A 16991-nucleotide genomic window follows, 5' to 3' on the forward strand; every position below is an offset into this window, starting at 1 on the left:
CAAGTCTCAGACCTGCCACTGGTGTCCCGGGTGAGTGTCCACAGGTCAGAAAGCCTTTGCGCATGTCCTTCAAAGGGACATCTAGGGGCTCAGTTGCCTTTTGTCTTACCCATATGGCCGGAATCCCCTCTAGTCCCTACAGTCAGAGTTATTGCAATCTTTTCTTCCTTGGGCTGGGACCCTGTACTGGGGAGCCCCTAGATGAGACCAGGACCCTCCTCTCCTTCAGGGGAGACTCTGCAGCCTCGCTCTCCCAGTAATCCTCCAGCACCCATGGGTTCAGGTCCAGCCCGATTTGGGACTTTGCCCTACTACCGGCTTCGTTGTGGCTCCTTTATATTATCAGATGTAGGTGTTATGATTAGCTGGATTTCAGGTGATTCTCCACATTGATTATTTTATAATTTGGTTGTAATTTCAGTGTGGTCCTAGGAGGAGATGAACCCTGCTTTTACCTAGTCTGCCATCTTCCCACTCCTCCTATCAAGCACGATCTTCTTAATTAAATTAATTAATTTCATTTAATGACATTTAATTTCACTAAATGTCATTTTTACATTTCATCATGGCCTTGCATTTGGGAATTTATCTAAACTATTAATCTGTGAATATGATAGCATCACCTTAAGCTATTATTCCATTTGTTTCATATGCTATTCTCTAGTATTCCCTGGGATACTTGGCCCCTTTCCCTTTTACCTAGCTGATTTCTGTTCATCCTCCAAACAGCCTTCCCTGATTCTCTGGACTTGAGTAAATGCTACAGTGTTGGGCTTTCCCTCACCCTGGCTCTGATACTTATCAGGCATCCTAGATTTACTATGTTTACTTCTTTTTTAATCTGTAAGTACTTTTGAGTGCAGGCTTCTTATGTCATTCACTATTATACTCCCAAAGCTTAACCAACAACCCAGCACATAGTAAATGCTGTGTGATGGTGTTAAATAGACATATCTAAATACAAATGAGTCCAAATAAAACCATTACTTGCAGTTTACCAGGTGAAAAATAATATAGAGATTTTGCTGTTTAAAATCAGATAGTCAATATTTGAGGAGAGAAGAAAATTTAACTCTATTGCTTTTGTAGACTGTCATTGTTTTAGGATAGACTGCATTTCCAAAGCAAAAGAAGTGGAGACAAAGGTGACTTAGATATGTTGTTGCTCATGAATATTGTGGTAACGTCCACATTACCCACGTTTAAGGTGTTTTGCTTTGTTTCCCCTTATGCTATATAGACACATTCTGGTATTTTCACCCCAGGTTCCCTAGGGGTGTCATTTGATCATGTGCTCTCTCATATTGCCATTCTATTTAGCAGTTGTTCACAAGGTAACCTTCCAATACTCTGGTCTCTCGCTTCATCCATGCGATCCAGGATTCTTGGATTATTGTTAGGAAAGTCCCAGAATTTTTTAAATGTCTGTGTTACAATTCACAAGTCTGTCCAGAAGGCCTCCCCCAACCTCCTTGTACAAATCCACGTAGCAAAGGTCTTGTCCCATCCGGATTCTCCCCTCCCCCAAAGGGTGCATTTAGGCCCATTGAATTCCGGACTTAGCCGGAGACAGCCTGATTTTTGCCAGTCAGCTAGCTATGTTCACTGAAGTTATATTTATTGTGAACTTACTTCCAAATGGAGTTCTAAGTGTCTGTGGTGCTTGCTTTAGAAAACTCAACAGCTTAACCAACAAGTACAGGGCGGAGAAGGAGAGTTCTTTACCAGTATTAATAGCAAGAGACAAGGCATTTATTTTTGCATGTGTTTGGGGCAAAAGGAGATAAGGAAACCCCAAAGTGAAGAATCTCTGCTAAACCAGTGAAGTCAGCCTGTAATCTGGTCTCTTTGGAAGGAAGAAAAAGAGGAGCCTGACCTTGGAATATCTTGAAGGCTTAAATCAATATAAAGAAGATAAATATTGTTGAAAAAACTGGTGAGTAGAGGGGGCATAGGGTGCTGAAGGGGTATTTTAGCAGGGAAGTGATATGATTAGATTCATATTTTACAAAGTCCTGAGGATGAATTGAAGAGAGGTAATGTTGAAGTGACTTCTATATTTGCCTCCAATTCTTATATAAATCTTTAAATAATTTAGCTTTTCATGTGTGCTTATTTCTTCAACTAGAGACCTGTGCTTTTTATTTATTCCTTTTTTTGGTTACCCACAGGAAAGAGACCACTTTAACAGCTTCCCCATCTGGCACCCTTCCTAGCTTTGCTTAGGTGTGAATCAAGGGTGCAAACTAAGGCATTTGTACTAGGTTTAGATGCCCTAGAGTTCACAAAACACAAAACAACTAGAAATTAGAGGGTGACACATACAGATTTGGGGCTAAACCTTTTCTTGTTAAAGCGATTTGTTTGGAGAGAATGGGAGAAAAAAGGATTAAAGAGTTGCCTAACAACAGGGACAACAATGATCATATAGATTAACATCTTTGTGGGCGCCTCAGATATTGTGCTAAGTGTTTTAGAGGCATTCCCATGTAGTTCTCCAAGAATATCACCAGGTAACTATAACTGACAGCATTTAACATGTAAGGCTTCAATCCTAAAGGAAATGAGTACTTGACCCAAGGTCTTGACAACTAGATTTGAACTCTCAAGTCATGGATGGCAAAACTGGGAGGCGTGCTCCTCCTGATACTACCTTTTCTAAAAGGGACCGTGAGAAATAAAACCCTATAAAGTTTGAAGACCATTTGGAGATGAGTAAAGATAGTAAAGGAAAAATAAAACAAAACTCAAGACAGCTGAGAAGATTTCTCATGGCTGATATACCCTTCAAGACACAGCTATGTTTATTCAAAGCTTCACTGAAAAAAATGAATCAAAGGACATATTAAAATATTAACCTGCCAAATAAAATAATTTCTCTGGAATGAAAATTACCCCTAGGGGCAGAAAAGAGAAAGCGGAAAAAAATGCCTTCTATTTTAGACTTCAAGCATCTCACTTCTCCTTTGGCCTAAATTGGCAGAAGGAACCAGGGGATGGGGCAGCCCCAAAATTTCTCTTCCCCAGCAACTGAGGCAAGCCCAGGGACCCCTGAGAGCTCAGGTGGAGGAGACAGGAGGAGAACAAGAAGGGCTGGTTTTGCGTTTTATCTCAGCAGGGCACTGTTGAACCTGATAGCTTACCCTCCAAGTATTCTCATTGACCTTTCTACTGTTAAGCCTCAAGGCCATTTCTCAAAGCCAGGCCTCCTTCCAAGACCTTCTTTCCTTCTTTTTAGCAGAACCCTAGGATTCCATTTACTTACCTGTTTTTAAAGCTGCTGCCACCATCTACTCTGTCTCTCGGGGCAATCCCAGTGTTCAGGCTTGTGGGATATTTATCTGCATCTCCCCAGCTGCTAAAGACCTTTTTCAGTTTTAAGGATTAACAGTAGTCTGGAGAAAGATAGATGATGAACTTTGGAAAACTGTGAACTTTAAGGCATTATACAAAGTTCTTACAAGTTATGATCCTGGCTTACAGTATTTATAACTTTCTAAATCTGAAGCACATGGACTTCCCCTTCCCTTCAGACTAATAGCACAGGAGATTAGGATTTCTCAGTGATTTTTAAAGTGTGGTTCCCAGACCAACAGCCTCAGCATCACCCAAGGGTATTGATAGAAATGCACACTTTCGTGTCTAGACCTACTAAATCAAAAACTCTAGGGCTGGGGCCCAGCTATCTAGGCACTAATGTTTCAGAACAACTGCTTTTAAAAGGTAACGGCACCATTCTATAATTTAAAACCAACAAACTTTTTATCTAGGCACACACTATCTCAACTAGAAATCTTGTTCCTTAAAAGAAAAAAATTAGCATATTAGTTTAATATGTAAAAGCTGCCTTTAAGTGTCAACTAAGTTTTAAGTGAGTTGCTATTTGCTTCCCTGAGGTTCTGCAGTCTGGGTAAAATACATTCTTCCCAGCTTCTGAGACATTAAGCCAGCTAGCGCATATAAGGATAGCCACATGTTACTCTCAACAGGGAAGATAATATTCAGGAAGCTTTGTAAAATAATTAATCAAATGTTAGCATAATTCGTGCTTTTTTTTTCACTTCTAAGAAAAGCAGAAACTTACCCTTTTTAGGAACTTGAATTTAAAATCTCAAAGTAGATTAGCATTTACAAACATTAAATAAGGTCGCATTAGCATTATTATTTTAAAACTAAATAGTCAACTAAAACAAAGGAACATCAAGTTGCAAGAGTAAATTCAATAAACAGATAAGTATAAAGGTCCTACATGATTGTGGAAACTATTATGCATTTGGATGTACTTCAGCAGCAATTCAAAGTGTCGGGTTGGGGCCACCCCAAAAGTGGGAGGGGGCAGGGAGGAAGAAGGATAATGACAGTGCAGAAGTGTAGTTAGCATTTTCCCTCAGTTCTTCCTCAAATGACCCACAGTGACGAATCACAGGTCATTGAGATTTAATAGTTTTATTAAAAGTATATTTCAGAAAGGCAGAGAATGCCCTAAGGAGGAACATAGAGAAAGACAAAGCATGCCCCAAGGAGGCACAGAGTCCCAGTGCTGTAACTAACAAAAAGGCTACAAAAAAGAGAGCCCAAAAGGGCAAAAAAGGGCCCAGAAATGGGAATGTCTGCATTATATTTGGGCTGTGATGGGTTCCAAAGGCATTCCTAGATGATTGGCAAGTGAGGTTATTTTGATTGACACCTGGCTGCTATATAACTCTTTGCCTAATATGCATGTATTTACCAGAATACAGTCTGTTATAGATTCATGAACTTCCAGGCATAAACATAGTATTATAATGAAGCTTAAATTGTAGGCAAATTAGGACATTACCTTCTGTGCAGGCGCCTATAGCCATATTAAACAAGCTTTAGATTATGACCATCCTTTCCTTTGTCTCTGGGGACGCAGGAGAAATTCTTTAACTACCATTGGGGTGTTCTTTGGGCGATCTTTGGGCTGGGCCCCTATTCCTTTGTTTCCCCGGCCACTCATGTCAGACTAGCTACCTAACAAAAGGTTGAAATCCCATTGGAAAAAGCAATTTAAGATGTATTCACTTATGGGGAATAGCAAGTCAGAGTAATCCAAATTCTTGATAGGATTTGCTCTAGATATGGAGAAAAAGTCCCCTAAAGAAAAAAAATGGTTGTGATTTATATGTCAAATTGCATTTATTTTCTGAAGAGCATAAATAAGAGATTTCCCATGGTTTATTCATTTGTTTAGTAAACACTTGTTTTCCCTAAATGAAGCAGAAGCAATCTTCAGCATCCTTTATTAACATTAGTTCATTCCATATTTGCATGTTTTAGCAGACGATTCATTTTTTATTATTTTTTAATTTTTCAATTACAGTTGGCATATTATTATTCCAGTTTCAGGTGTATAATGTGGTGATTAGATATTTATATAACTTGTAAAGTGATCACACTAATAAATCTAGTACTCATCTGATACCATACATAGTTATTAAAATATCATCAACTGTATTCCTTATGCTATACTTTTCATCTCCATAACTATTTCATAACTACCAATTTGTGCTTCTTAATCCCTTCCTCTTTTTTACTCACCCCCCCCTCCAAACTCCCTCCCATCTGGCAACCATCAAAATATTCTCTGTATCTATGAGTTTGTTTTTGTTTTGTTTGTTTGTTTATTTTAGAAGATGCTTTTAAAAATCTTTTCATTGAGCAAAATGTAGGAAACATTCTCATCTTCTGAAAACCAATTTGAATTTTGACTTTGATGCTGACCTTCAAACTCAATGAATGGTCTCCGCATTCTTTTTAACATCTGACCCTACTAGTTATTGCACAAGTTGATTTCAACCAGTGCAACGGTAGTAAGGATACAGCATCAAAACACTCAGTAAGCAGTTCTTTTCATGGTTTCCTTTCTTGAAGAAACAAAGCTGTCTGTCCAATATTTAGATGATAGTGACTGTCTTAAGAGCGCTGCCATCTTAATACTCCAAAATTCTATCCTTACTCCCTTCTAACAGATAATCATCTTGCCTTTTTAAAAAGAACTTTATTGAAATATATTTTACATATCATAAAATTCAACCTTTTTGAGTGTACAATTCAATAATTTTGAGTTAATTTATGGAGTTGTACAGCCACCACCATAACCAATTTCAGAATATTTTCATTACCCCCAATAAAATCCCAATCTCACCTCCAGCCCTCCCAGCCCCAGGAAACTACTGATCTACTTTCTGTCTCTATAGGTTTGTAGACTTGCCTATTCTGGGCATTTTATATAAATGAAATTATACAATATGTGGTCTCTTGTGCCTGCTTCCACTTAGCATAATGTTTCTGAGGTTCTTCCACAATCAGCACGTATCAAGAATTTATTATTATTATTATTATTATTATTTTATTATTTTCTGTTGTGTCATCCCAGAATTTCCTCCTAAGAGAAACTCCATATTAAGGAAGCTTAATTTTATAGTTGCATGCCTACTATAAACAGGGGCCAATGTTTAGGGCTACATCTACTGCCTCTTTCCATGGCCCTTTTCCTTGAGATGTTTTTCTACCACCTCTAAAGACTTCAGCATGTCATTTCTCCATAGCTTGACCTAAACACTGCTCTGCAAGTCCATCGCCTGCTATAGAATCAATCACTTGCTCACTTGTGATACCTAGCATATTCCACACACTCATACCCTAACATGAAACTATATGAGGACTAAGTCAACTGAATTGAAAGAAAAAGCTCCTTCCTCAAGACATTCACGACAAAGGAATTCTCAGGGGAGGCAGAAATTTCAGGTTGGAAAGAAGGTACTAAGAGCTCTCTAGTGACGTAGTCCAACTAAAGATGAAATCTGCCAGTTAATTTAGCCTAGAGGATTTAGCTAAACAGTTAAACCCTTAACAGGAGCTTTATTTAGGCTCAGTTTAACAAACAAGATCAGCAGACAAATCCTTTTTAAAGAAAGTTCTCTTTCATCTAACTTAAAAAAGAAGCACATTTGAACCAAAACAGGAACTACTCTGGCAATATCTGTGTAAAAAAATAAGCACCCTATGGGGCTCTTTTTAAATTAGCCAGAGAGCACAGAGAAGTCTTTGAAAAGAAAACTCTAAGGGGAAAAAATATTTTTCTTGATTTCATAAACACTCATTGTATAATCATCGGAAGAAAGTGCAAACTTATGAGTAAGTCCCCCCACCTCTTAAATGGATGAGCTCTTTAAGTCACCTCCTCCCCCTGCCTGGCTATACTTAGGGAGTCAGGAGAAGTAACTTAAAAACCAACCCTACCAGGAAAGCAAGAAGCAACCTAGGAGGTCTTAGTTTTCAAACTGGATACACATGTAAGGCTGTGCCCTGAATTTATAGTACAGGAAGCCAAGTTTTGCCTAGTTGCTGCCTCAGTGTATTACGCTGTTCAAATTTCATGAGCAGTGGATAACCTACTCCAGTTTATTCTGCTGCCTTTAAAAAAATTCGACTTCATAGGGGGTTAGGGGAGAATGAAGTGGGTAAAGGGGATCAAATATATGATAGCTGAAGGAAACTGGACTTAAGGTGGTAATCATACAATAGACTATATAGATGTCAAATTATAATGTACACCTGAAAATTATATAATTGTATTAACCAATGTTACCCCAATAAACTTAGTAAAAAAAAATTGACTTCAAGGTCATTGCTCCTTCCCAACTCCTCTTTCCTCATGCCCAAGGCAATCATATAATAATTTCATTCGGGACACTTAGAATCTCCTGAATCTGGTTGTAGCTTCTGTTCTTAAGTTATGTTCAGATATGGCCCAAGAGGTGCTATTTATGTATCTTTTCTGGACTTATTCCAATGAGAAAAGTTATGAGTCTTAAACAAAATTGAGGCAACTTGACATGAAGCAAATATTTAATAGAATTAAAAATAAATAAATAAAAGGCCTAACGAGCTATGCAAATAAAGTTAGGAAGAATTTTTACCAGGAATCTGGGTTTGGAGAATATTACTGTAAATAAGTAATAAATGTACTTTTGAGCTTTCTGGCATCCAGGAAAAAAAGAAACACAATAAAGTGTATTATTTTTGCTAACAAAAACAAAAAGAAAAAGGACACCAACAAAAGAAAAAAAATTTATTAGCATTAAACTCTGATAATTCTATCACTTTATAATCTAGAATGATTTTATATAGTTTTATAAAATATGCAGGGACACATGCTTCAGGTAACACATGCTTCAATGAGAGCTGAGAACAACTTCACTCCTAAATGTCTGATGTGTAAGTGTTCTATGATGTTCATAAATTTATTCCACAAATTTGACTAATGAGGTACTAGCTAAGCATCAAAGATACATTCACAAACAGAATAGCCTGTCCCACGCCTTATAGAATCTGGTAGGAAGACCAAAATGTAGTAAGCAGCATCAATAAGTACATATTTGCCATTCTGTAAATTGCTGTGGAAAAAAAAAAATACAGGAGCTACAAAAGTCTAACCTAAATGATGGGAGAAAGGGACATTCAGAGAAATTTTTCCTGCGGCAGTGGTCTTTAGTTAGAAATCTGAGTAAGAGTAGATGAGTTAACCTAGATGGAGCCTAAGGGATAAGAAAGAGTTGCTTTCCAGACTAAAAACAATTTATAAAGGGGATGGATATAGGCTTGCCCAAACCAAAACCCTGTAGTTCTAGTAGGGAGAATAAAGAGACCAAAGATAAGGCTGGAAAAGTATGTGAGGCCAGAGCCTGAGGCACCTTGTAAATTGCATTCAAGATGTTAATTGTATCCAAAGAACAAGGAGGAAGTCACCCAAGAATTTTAAGCCAGGGAGTGACTTGATAGATTTGCACACTAAGCGTTAACTCCCTAAGCGCCAGGGCAATGGGTATTTTGATATTATCATGAAAATTAGAAGGCGAAGATCCATTCCTATGAAGTTCCATCCTTTATTTGCTTGATAGGACAGCTATAAGAATATCTGTAACCAAGGCCACGACCTTTAAGAAGCCTTTTTAGATCTGCACAAATGTTCAATAATACTATACTTGAAGCCCCAGAAATCTGGGTCAGGGATAGGCAAACATTTTTTATAAAGAGCCACATACTAGATATTTTTGACATTCCGGGCTAGAGGATGTTTGTCATAATTATTCATCTCTGCTATTGTGGTGCAGAAGCGGTCATAGACAATATGAGCATGGCTATGTTCCCATAAAACTTTATTTACAAAAACAGGAGATGATGGCTTTAATCCTTGGGCAATATTTGCTTATCACTGAGCTATAGCAAGTAACATCAAAGAGATGATCATGATAGATTTGGGAGGATATGGTAACCATACAAGCAAACAAACCTTTAATGGGCTAACTATACACCCTCGAGGTTTTGATTTTGAGGACAGCATTGTGATAAACCAAATTGATCCTGTGAACAGAATTATCATCCATGTAGACTGTGAAGAATATAAGCTCCTTAGAGGCAGAAATTTGTGTCTGTTTTTATTTGTTTTTACCCATAGTTAAATCTATGGCTCCTCAAGTTTTGTCTATAGAATAATATGCTAATAACAGATGTACCTCACAAAATAAATGTTCAGTTAATGGATTTTCAGCAATTAATTGTTAAAAGTCATAATACTCTTAGGAAACTTCTTTTTATTCTCAGTATAAAGAAGAATTTTACTCAAAACACACTAAATACATATACCGTGAGAAATTGTGTCAGTATTATGATTTCAGGCAAGGACACACTCACCAATTCATCCAACAGAGTTTTATAGTCAAAGTATCATAAGGAACAAATTTCAATTGGATGCCCTCTTTAAATGAACGCAAACATGTTTGCTTTGCTTGTGGACACCAAGCAAGGAATGCAGGCATAGATAGCATCTTTACGTTTTACAACCCTTCAGTCTGTCGTGTGCATGCGCCATCTCCATGTAGATTGAATTGTTTTTATTTTGCTTTCATTTTTGCCCTAAAGATAAAATTTTAAGGTTATTTTAAGCAAAATTTGACCTCAATAAGCTCCCTCAAAAGATTGAAAAATCTGCAAGAAAAATTTTGCAGAAAAAATAATAAGCTTTCCAATGCCAAACACCCTCCCTCCTTCTCTGTGTATATGTTAGACAGTTAAGTAGCTATGAGAGATGGGAGTGGAGGCCCAGCTCTGAAACCATGGGAATAATAGCAATTATGGTCCAACCCAAAAGCCACCCCTAGGACCTCCCAGAAAGAAAAAAAAAATACATTTTTCAGATAACAATACCCCTACATCCTAGAGTACAAGAAAATAAATAACCATAACACAGCAACCAGATTAGGCTGGCCACAAATGCTTATGCAGTAAGGAGTACTCTGAAATTCTTTTCACCTTAGCCTCGTTATACCATCATCATAACATCATACATATGCCCAAAAGTTCATGAATCTAATTATACCAGACTGAATTCTGGGTAAGGACATGCACAGTTGGCAATAGGTTATATAACAGCCAGTTGTCAATCAAAATGACCTCACATGCCGATCAACTAGCACCACCCTTGTAACATCCCATCAAAGCCCAGATATAAGACAGATCTCCCCACCTCTATGAGACTATGGCCCTCTCTGGTTTAGCCCGTTTCTCTCTTGAAACATACTTCAATAAATCTTACTTTTCCTAAAGTTTGCTTATCTGTAACTTTTTACTGCATTGGCGAAAAGGACAGAACCCCCCTCCCCCCACCCACACACACACATAAGTTTGCGCCATCGGGGCAATGATGAATTTAGATCACCCCCAACAGTAACATGTATATCACTATCAAGTCATCTTTTCCTCCTTTGGTGGGTATAATAAACCTTCATTGGATTGCTATGTTTGCTTACTTTTAAATTCTTTATTATTGCTATATAAACTTTTATTATATATGTGTGTGAATATATATATTCATATATTCAGGTATATATTCATACACACAAACACACTTTGGACCCTGTTAAAATGACTTATTTGATGTGAACCCCAAGAAAAAATTTATCTGCTGAAATAGACTCCCTACAGCCAACTGAGGGCCAAATTTTGTAAATAAGAGCCTAGTGGCCATTTGCTGACAGGGGCTTTTTGCGGACTCAGTACACCAGGAAGAAAGTCAGACTGAACACTCGGCTTCCCACACCATGCCCTGCTTGTTTATGCTGTCCGAATCAACCATTCCAGGGAAACTCTGGTTTCTCTTTCTACCAATGGCTTGAGACCTGTACCATCCAACCAGAATCACACAAAAATTCTGTCCGTGTTTACATCTATATCGACCAGTCGTTATATCAATTTAGATAACTAACTCATTTACATAAAATGGACCTAATTGGGAACCTGGGAGGGAACTTTCGCTATAAAAGGTAGTTTCTCCTTTGTTTCCATGGAACACAATTTAGGTTGCTACCTGAATCTGTGTCTCCCAGCTTGTAGCTCCTTTTGCTCAAATAAATGCTTTTTATTCTTTATGACAGTTTACACACATTTTTTAAATATTTGAAAATCGTTTGGGCGTCTTAGGTTAAGATGTAATACATAATAAATTTTGCATTAAAATTAATGGAGTTTTTTTTAATTTAAAAATTTCAGTTAACACCAGGGCTTATGAAAATGAATTAACATTGTTAATCAAAGTATAGGTCAATTATTTTTCTTTATAATCAATATATTTTAATTTATGCATTTATAAAACTATTGTTCTAAACAACAAAAATGGTACCATGCATGTGAATAGCGTTGTCAGAAAAAAAAAATATTTTGAGGAGGAATTTATAGACTTTAGACTGCTAAAGGGGTCCAAGGCAGACACTCGAAAAACCTCTGAGTCTAGATCCTAAATCTGTTTGTGTAACATATAATAGGGGTTCAATAAATATTTCTTAAATACCAAATAATGTTTAATCGATAGAAACAATGTTCATTTTGTTAAACAGACAAAAATTGTTTGAAAGTGCTATGGTGGTGCCTATGGCATAAAGTACTTTTTCTTGTAGACAGAGAAGATATTTTAGACAGAGAGATATTTCTATCTAGACAGAAAATACATTCCTTTCTAGATAAGAAAGATGCTGAGTTTGTTTATATGGAAGGAGGACATAAGGAAGGCTAAATCTGCCTCAGATATTTGGATACATGCTTCAAAGGAGATTCGGGGCCAAATAATGCTTTGAATCACATCTAGGACTAATATTTCTCAAAGAAGTTTATAACTACCCAGGATTGTGACTATTTTGCTCTCCAGTACATCCACAACACTTAATACAGTACTTGGTAAATAGTGGCATCAATACATATTTGAGGAACCCTGATTGAGATGCTGTGGCAGTAAAAGCTCTGAGGGAAGATTAAAAACCTTGAATCAATATCAAAATCATATGACTTGCCTAAGTGGTACTTGTCTATGGAATCAAAGATTGATGAGAGGTCAATAAATATTGCAGGAGTCTTCAGTTATTTTTAACTACATCCATCCCCAAACCCACCATAGATTAAAAAGAACCAAAAGTGTCAGCAGTAGAATAATCAAGCTTTAAATGCTCTCTTTTCATACAGAATATTAAATGGTGAAGCCAGACCTGCAACTCGTTAAGAAGAAAACTAGCTGAGAATGATGAGAGACTATGGAGGTGTCTAACTGAAGGTGGCTCAGTAGAAGGCTGCCCTTTTTGAAGACAGAGGAAGATACTGAGATACTCTCCTAAGGAAGCTGAGTAAAGGAACTTTGTAGAGATTTGGGCTCACCATTCAGAGCAGGACTTGGAGAGCTGGGGCAGCTGAAAATTTTACCCTGAGTTTTTCCTCAGCTGGGAACTGTTAATTGGCTATGCCTTATGAGTCAGTTTTTTCACTTCTTAAGATAGCATGCTATTATGCCTTTTTAAAGAATGAGGTAGACCCATATACCACTGGTTTGGAATTTCTGCCCATCATTTTAAGCAAAGAAAGCAAACTAAAGAAGAAAAAAATAAAAACAGAGTATGCTATATATATATACTGTTCACTTATTTGGGTATGTATATGTGTATATACATGTTAGCACACATACACACACACGTACAAGTATCAAAGGATTATATACGCATAAGAAGAAGTCTAAGGTTAACATCAAATATGTACTCTTCTGAGGGGTATGTTTGGAGAGATGGGATTTATGTATTTTATATAGTCCTGAATACTAGTTTTCCACCTGAAAGAAAGACTGCTACATCATATAAAAAATAAAATCACTTAGACTACATTGTTAAAATAAAAACCAATAGAAGTTGGTAATGTGTAGACCCCCAAAAGTGGGAATAGGTGGAAAAACTCTCTTAAGTAATTCATGAAGATAAAGCAACCATAAAAGAAAAGATTAACACATCCAACAAAAAAAAATGTTTCTGTATTAAAAGCATCATAAACAAAGCTCATATTAATATTAATATTAAATACATAGTAAATAAAAATAAAAATGTAATAAATTAAATATCATCACATGAAGAACGCCTACAAATTGAAAAAAATGAACAAGAGAAAATAGGCCATATATATAAAACAGGCAATTTATTAGACAAGAAAGGAAAGTGGATAATAAGTAAAGCAGAAGGTATGCAATCATATAAGTAGTCAGTAAAATGCAAAACAAAACAATATGTCATTTATTACTCATCAGATTATTGAATGTTAAGATTAGTGATGTCCAGTGTTTATGTGATTATTATAAGGAAATGGACAGTAACTGATAGAATTTATTCATTAAAAATACCCTTACATTGAAAATCTCTTATAGACCCCATGTAACACAAAAAGCAACATATTAACCATGAAATTCTCACTTCTTAAAAACATTGTTCTCCTGAGTTCACCATCAGAGTTTAGTGTAGTCATTTGCAGAGCACAGTGTTAAGTCAGAATAAGTTTAAAGCAGAACTGATCACCTGTACCCCTAAGAGATAGAGATAAGTAGGAATGTTACATACTAGATACTTAGGGGTTATCTACACAGCATCTTCATTCTGGGAAACCTCTCAAAGATTCCTTCATTTCCTTATACTCCCACTTTGTCTATGGCTGCAGGAGCAGCCATGACCAGGTGCCTAAGCTTGGCCAATGAGTCCATTCAATGGAATTTTTGGATCTGGAAACACTGGAAATCAAGGTGGTCTCTTTTCTGTATATATTGTATTTATTATGAGTATGTGTTTTATCTACGTGTATGTGTATATGTATGTGTTGCAAGTAAAATCTTGAAATCATTGGCAGTCATTTTTTTCTCCAACTCTGTAAAGAAAACCATTCTACAGAGAGAATGAGAGAGAGAGAGAGAGAGACAGAGACAGAGAGAGAGAGAGAGAATACAAAGAGAAACAGAGGTGAAAGGCATAGAGAATGTCCTGGTGGCATTTAAGCTCCTTATATGAGCTGTTCCAAAGGGCTCTACTGCACGCTGGCTTCTCTTGTGACTTGGTTATTCACTAGATTCTGTGGGAGACCCCAGAAGCTTTCCAGTAAGTTGTTTTATTTTGTTTTTTGCTTAAGCTACTTTAACTTATTATCCCTTGTAACCAATAGAATCTTAAATAATAAAGACTTCTTGTTAAATAATTAACTTTTTGATAATAATATGAAATATTATCCCCCATGTATGGACTTTGAGCTAACAATGACAAGTACTAAGTGAAGGCAAATATATATGTCCTCCTTACTCTGTTCAAGCTCTGTCAACCTCTGGAGTAGGTCAGCACTCCTATCCTCCACACCCTGCCCTAAAGTGCATGTCTGCCTTGCTCAACTTCATTTAATGTCTGCAAGACTGATTTTTTCCGGAAACAAAGGGAAAGAGGGGAAAAAAGCATTCTTAGAGTTACCCACAGAGCATCATGTGTGCATAGCTGGTATATGGTAGAGATCAGACAAGCATGCTCCTGATTCTGTTACTCCAACATCATACTGCTGAACACCATGAAACAATGCGCTGGTCCTGGCTATTATAGCTATTTAAGCTGTTTTTATTCTTAGTTATGTATTTTTAAATCTATATTTATAATGGATTGTTTTAAGGCAGAAAGTACAAGAAACTCTCTTGTGGAAATACATACTAATAAGAAATATAGATTTGACTGCATGAACACTTAAAATTTCTGGTCACCAAAACCCACAATGAACAAAATAAAAAGATTAATGACAACTAGGGAAAAAATATTTTTTAAGTTTAACTAGTTGATATTCTTAATGGATTGGCCTAGACAGAATGAACAGAGAGCTGACATCTTTAGAGTTTCCCATTCACTGGAAGAGCCAGTGTTCAGGGGAACATATCTTGCATTGACGTTACGTAGACAAAGTAGCAAGAATGGGTGACTAGTAAATGATCACACCTAAAAAGATTCCTTTCAGAGTCTGTGCTCTGCCTGAAGAGAACAAATAGGAAGCTAGTGTTATATCCCAATATGATAAACAACATAAAAAAAAATTTAATATATATACAACTTATATACATAACCATGTACAGACAAATAGAAAAATGGCCAAAGAGATAATTCCTAAGTGAAATTGAAGTATGAGGGAGGAATAAAGAGGCAGAAAGAGAAAAATGGCGTAATGGCACTTGATGGAGACCTTTAGTCTATAAATAGCCTCTGGGGATCTTTTTTTCCTCAGTTTTCAGAGGCTTTCGGGCTATTTGCATTTTTTCCCCAGAAGGGTAATTTAGCTTATGGCCTTCCTAAATTACCTGGAAAAATATTTTTAACCTGTGTCTTTGGGGTTTTCTAATAGGCCAGGCAAGAGGATATAATTTAAAGCACAGGAAGGAGGACTGCTGAACTACCTTTGGGGCAGACACTATTCTCTGAGGTATCACTTCCTCTTCTCCACTGATAAAAGTGAACTATTAAAGGGAGATTAAAATAAGCTAAAAATTTAATTAACAAAGCAATGAGATCATTAGAACTAGCAGACAGTATAAAAACAGTACAGATCTGTACCCAGCCAGGCCTAAATCAGAAATAACTAAAGGCAATGCGACTCGTCCTGAGTAGCAGATACGACAGTAGGTGCATTTCATAATCAGGTTACAAGGCAAGGTCCTTAAGGTCTCACATCCCAGGCCTGAGCACTCTTTGACTGCCCTAAAGGCTATGCACTCTGATTTACTCATGGACATGAACAAGCTCATAAGCTCCTTGTAAGTTCTTCATATTCTTCCTGAACCTCTAAGAGGTCACATCCAGATTTCAGGGATATAGAGCCCTGTGTGTTCCCCTAAAAGATGGAGTTTACAGACCAATGGTACAAACAGCTCTCCTATTTTAGTCTGCTCTTGGGGACTACCCCATTTTTCTGTGCATCCAAATGCCATGTCTATAAATGATTTCTTTATGATGTTAAAAGATAACCTGGGCTATGTAAAACATTTTAAGAGTTTTATATAAACAAAAATTAATTTGAATTTGAATTGGGCAGCACCCAACCAGAAGTGGTTTGAAGTGCTACCACTTATAAGAGCTAGGAAAAAACTTATAGAGAAAAGGAGGAAAAAACTTATAGAGAAAAGGAAGAAAAAAAGCAAGAAAATTATTTGATTGACAGTAGCTTACTCATTGTTTGGGAAAAGCCTAGTTGGCTGTTTGTGATTGGTTATCCTTAGATTTTGATTTTTTAACCTGGAAAAATTTGCTGGCTTAGGTCTTGGTTTGCTTAGTAGGCTGCTAACTTATTAGAACCATCTCAGTCTAGTGGCCTCTGTTTAATTAATTTAACAATGGACACAGGAGGCAGGTGTCATTGAATTTTCAGTGTCTGTTACTTGTCTAAAATATGACCATTCTGCCTGGAAACATTACAGCTTTTTCTGTGGATAACATTCTCTTTAGAATGTTGTAGAAAACCAATTTACTACTGTGGGAGGTAATCATATTAAAGTTATAAGCAAGAATAAGTGCTGTTCCAGAAGACAGCTTTCTTTAAAGCAGGCTCTGACATTTTGCTCATTTGCAAGCACATTTTAAAGCAACTGCATATGAAAC

The sequence above is a fragment of the Pteropus medius genome, unplaced genomic scaffold (genome assembly GCF_902729225.1).
Source record: "Pteropus medius unplaced genomic scaffold, Ma_sr-lr_union100, whole genome shotgun sequence".
Taxonomy (NCBI): Eukaryota; Metazoa; Chordata; class Mammalia; order Chiroptera; family Pteropodidae; genus Pteropus; species Pteropus medius.